The sequence below is a fragment of the Microtus ochrogaster genome, chromosome 18, assembly GCF_000317375.1.
Source record: "Microtus ochrogaster isolate Prairie Vole_2 chromosome 18, MicOch1.0, whole genome shotgun sequence".
Lineage (NCBI taxonomy): Eukaryota > Metazoa > Chordata > Mammalia > Rodentia > Cricetidae > Microtus > Microtus ochrogaster.
Window position 1 is genome coordinate 7,417,902 of NC_022020.1, and position 5,294 is coordinate 7,423,195.

Sequence of the window (5,294 nt, forward strand, 5' to 3'; positions counted from 1 at the left end):
TTCCTTCCTTTCTTCTTTTGTGTCTTCAGACATGAAGTGTTACATAGCCCAGACTTGTCCTAGAACCCTCTATGTAGCCCAAGGTAGCCTTGAGTTCTTGATCTTCCTTTTGAAGCCAACTGAGTGCTGAGGTCATGGGTAAGACATTGCACGTGGTTTCTAACCACACCTGAGTGCTGAGGTCATGGGTATGGGGCATTGTACCTAGACCTAACCACACAATGTTTGACGGCTTGACTGTACACAGGAAGAAGGCACTCTTCATTAGCCAAGAGCAGACCAGGTGCTCCAGCCATTCTCCAGACGGTGATAGCGTGGGTACTTACTGCATGGATTTCCTGGGTAGTGAGAAGAAGAGCCCCACATCATCTAACTCTTTTATATTTATCTGTATTCTTCAGCCCACTCTTCCTTTTGGCCCATGCCAGTTCCTTCCATGTAAACCATGAGGTTGGTCTCTTCACCCAGGAATGAAATAGTCTGTTCACCTGTACACAAGCCAAAGGACTCACTGGAAGCAACTCATTTGTTCTGGCAATGGAACTGTTGTGTCAAAAGGGTGGGGTAGAAAACATAAGGTTGAGTCTGCCTCTTACAAAGCTAAATGAGAGCTGGAGAGAGGGCACAGTGCTCAGAGCTCTTGCTACTCTTCAGAGGACCAGATTTCAGTGCCCGGCACCCACACAGAACAGCTCACAACCACCTATAAGTTCAGCTTCAGGAGTCCAAAGTCCTCTCTGGATTTCCTGGATTTGGTACTCACATGCTCATCTCCCTCCCCAAACACACAAATGCATAAATTATTTTTTTAAACTAAGTCTTAAGAAAAAAAGAGCAAGAAAACTAGTATTTATAGCTGCTTTATTTCTATTGCTAGTGTTGGGGATGGGCATGCTCAGCCCTTTTTTAATAATTTATTTATTTATTTCTTTATTTCTACCATGGAGGTGGAAAGGGGAATTGGCTGTTATGACTCCTCAGAGGAGAATGCTGAAGGTCAAGAGGTGTGTCCAGTAGCTTTGCAAAGAGACAGCTCCAGGGAAGTCTACGATCAATGTCCTAGCAGAACACTGTCTTTGCCAGAGTGAAGGGCAATTCATCTCCCAACGGTCTGCTTTTCAAGGTTCCATCATGAATTCTACTGTGGGAAATGCTTAAATCAAAGCAGAATCTTAAAAAGTCTGACTCTAAATGTGCACTTAGAGCCTGGCTGTGAGGTGTTGCATCACCCAGTTTATCATAGCATATTGTTGCTTGCTTGAGGATATATCCTCAGTGCTCTGAAGGATTCCTGATGCTTAATAGGTACCCAATAAGGAGTTTTTAATTTAATTTATTTTTAAATTCTTAGTCACATGTGTTCATGCATATGTCTGTGGTTTCAGTGTAAGATGGCCTTCACGTTTTCTGTGTTAGAACACGATCTCTCAGTGGTGGGTATTTGGTGCTGTCTTGGAGGACTGTAAAGCCTGTAAGAATCAGACCCTGCCCAGAAGAAGTGGCTCACTCCAGACATGCCTTGAAGCTCAATGGACTGACCCTACTTCCTGTTTTATCTCTGGTTCCTGAACACGGATGCAATGTGACCACCCACTTCTCATTCCTGCGGTCATGTCTTCTTTGCAATGATGATCTGTATCCCTTCTTAAGCCATGGGACAAAAGAAACATTTCCTACCTTAGGCTGCCTTTATCAGGTGCATTTGCTCATTTAGACAAGAAAAGTAACTCAGAAATCCCTTGTGCTATAATATCCCAGATAATAAATGCAGCACAATGATATTCATGATGGGTTGTCAATTTGTAAAGATCTGTCATAACTCATTTAGGTGATTTTGGGGTGGTGCTTAGAATGAATTTGCTGCTCTGATGAGAAGCAAGGATGCAGTGATATTATCACCCTGCCTGGGTATACATCTAGGTGGGGAAAGTGGGCAAAAAAAATTCTGTTACAAAGCATGTGAAACACAGTGGCAATCAAAAGGAATATATGCTAAAGTCATTCACCTAAACATGAGGTTCCCAGAGACCTTTCCTGGTCTCCCATTCCCTCCAAGGACCCTAAACTTGAATGTGTTCTTTCATCTCAACTGCCATCAGGAGTCATGATTTACCACTTGCTGACTCAAGAAAATATAATTACAATGACCATGGTGTGATCAGCACTTTCTATGTGTCTATTGTGTGCCAAAGACATGAGCCATCATCATACAGAATGACATCAACAAACTTGCAAAGTAACTCTTGGTATTAGGTGAAAAAAAATGAGCCTTCAAGAATTTAACCATGTACCTAGGGTTGTACTTAGTTGCAGACTTAATATTGAAATTTGGCCTTTATAGTTCTAAAACTACAATCTTTCTAGAATGTTGTATGACTATCCACCCATTGCGTGGTTGTCTGACATGTTATTTTCCAGGAAGCGATCCAGTGGAAAACTTGAAGCTGTTTGTAACCTGTTTGTAAAGGCAGAAGAGTGACTTCAAGAGTCCTATGACCTACAGTGCAATCAAGGTTACTTGGACATGAAATCATGGTTAAGATCATGGAACCTCTGAGAAACAGTGGCAATTTATCTTTGCAATGTCTTTAAACCTTTGCGGTCACTGTTGACTTGCTGATAAATATCAGCTGTTGGGTATATGAAGGTAAGAGATAAGGTTTGTCTTTAAACCTAGTAAGGGAATTAGACTCAGTCAAAATACTGCAATCCTGTAATCCCTGAACTCTGGAGACAGAGAGGGGAGGGTTTTGAATTTGAGGCTAGCTGGAAATTTGCTACCCTATTCGGGAGAAAAGATGTGGTGTAGGAGCGGAAATGTAGCGACAGGATTGCGTGTAAAGAGAGGTGTAAGAAGGAGGCGAGTCAAGTCAGCCCTGGGACTCGGCGGGAAGAAGGGTCACAGAGAAAATGACACTTATGTCAGACTGTGAAGTTTGAACAGAGATCTGGGAAGCAAAGAAAGAAGAAGACATCAGAGGCAGAGGGAGTTGAGTCGATCTCAGGGTCCTGTCCTGCCCAGCCAACACTGCTTGTATATACAAGCAAGACACTTGGTCCCTTTGGGTCTCTGGTTCCTCTTTTCTGAAAAAATATACTACAATAGCTAAACTCAGAAACCCCCTAGCCTCCTTTCCTGCTTGCAAGTCTGATGAGTTAGCAGAAAAACATGTTATAGAGTTTTATTGCCTAGGGCAAGCATGAAGTCCCCTGGCCTTCCTGCTCTCTGTGGTGGGAAGGGCATGCACCCTTTCAGGTCTCCAGAAGCCCATTAGTTAATGAATGTGGGAGGTGCTGTGGGGGAATCCCAGTGTGCCACCAGCAGGCACTTCTAGAGACAAGCTCTTTCGTGCAGGTTCCTGAGTGCTGAGAAGACAGAATCACTCTGTTAAAAACGAGAGATAATTATGAGACTATCCTCCATGTGTGTGTTGGAGATAGTAACCATGTGTAATGCCTACTATTTATAATTTATATTTACATTTTTAATTTCAGTTTTTAATTTGTTTTGTGTGTGGATGCTCTGCATGTATGTCTGTATACCACATGTGTCCCTGGTGTCTGGAGATGTCAGAAGGACATCAGGACCCCTGGGACTAGAGTTATAGTCCCCATGTGCGTGCTGGGAACTTGGGTCATCTGGAAAAGCAGTCGGGGCTCTTCTGAGCCCTCTCTCTAGCTCCCACAATGAGTATTTTTAATTTAGTGGGAAGGGTTAGCATCTCTCTTCAAACTACTCTAAACCTAAAACTTTCTGTTCAATAACATGATGTACAAAATCCCATACCTAACCTAATAGAAAAACACAAGGGGTGTTTAAAATACTGTATGCAGTTACCTTCAGGATAGGTATATGAAATATGCAAGAAATAGAAATGAATTTTGCATATTTATTTGGATTTCATCTTCAAGATTTATCTTTTTTTAAAAAAGATTTTTTTTTAATTTATGCATTCATGTTCCTGAGGATGCTTTTGGAGGCTGGAAGAGTGAGTCAGATCCTCTGGAGTTGGAATTACAGATGCTTGTGAACCTACTGACCTGGGTGTAGGAAAGCAAACTCCAGTCCTCTTGTAAGAATGGCAAATGTCTCAAACACTGAGTTTCCTCTCCTGCCCCGGATAGTTCATCAGATATATGTAAGTATCCTAAAATCTGAAACCACATCTTGCCCAAGCATTTTGCGTAGACACTATGTGGCCTGAAAACATTAGTTGTTAGTACTCTTCTGATAAACTATTTTTTAAAGGCTTCATAATGTTCTGTACATTATATGACTTATCCTTGATGCAGTAAACCAACCCCCAACACAGGGCAGGGAGATGGCGTTTTAGCACACTCATGAACAACTTGGTGATGAACATGTTGAGCTAACTCTTTGGGCACATAGGTGATTACTGTGAGCCTGGGATGGTATTAAGCAGGCAGATTGGATTCAAAACTAAGCCTTCTGCATGGCTGCATGCATGGAAGCTTTGCTCAGAGAGTTATTTTCCCCTGGTTGTGTGTGCTGGGGATGATTGGCCAACCCAAGACCCTCGGCACACCCTGCTGAGCCATATTGGTACTGCCACCTGGCACCTCCCTATGTGCTCTGAAACCTGCCACAGGGCTGGGGCCTCCCAGTTGAGATGGAAGGCTTGCAGGGTGGGAAGGCACCGTGGGGAGAAGGAGAAGAGGGCCCTCAGCAATTTTTTATGACACTAGGCTTCTGTTCAGTGCCTTGGATAATTAAAAATAGACCCCCACCCAGGCTTCATCTTCAGTCTGAAATGTACTGCGTGTGGATTTTGGAATTAGCTCCTGAGGGACGGGGTGGAAGCATGGTCCTCTGGGACATTTCTGCTAGCTGCAGAGTGTTCCAAAGGCTTTGTGAGGAGATGAGGCCTCCGCAGGCAGCGCTCGAAGAGATGACCTCATAGGTCCTTCCCATCTGTAGCTCCTGTGATGATAGAACAGATTTGAGGCTGTGACCAGACTCAGAACACAAACATTTAAAAACCAAGCCGACCTGTGTGCAGTTATGGCTAGATAAGATCTGCTTTCTCCGTGTTTTCAGCTCTGCTCTCAGAGAAGGGCAGCATCTCTTCCTTAGGCCCTGTGGCTGGCTGGAGGTCTGTCTTCATGAGTAATAGCAGGACATTGCAGACAATCCACTGTAGTAATAAGAGCAGCGGGCTGCTTCCCGCCACTCGGCTTGCTTTACCCGAGATAATTACACGGACACCGCATTCTTTCAATCACTGCTTGGCTCTTTAGCTCCAGCCCTTTTCTCGGCTAACTCTCGCACCTGG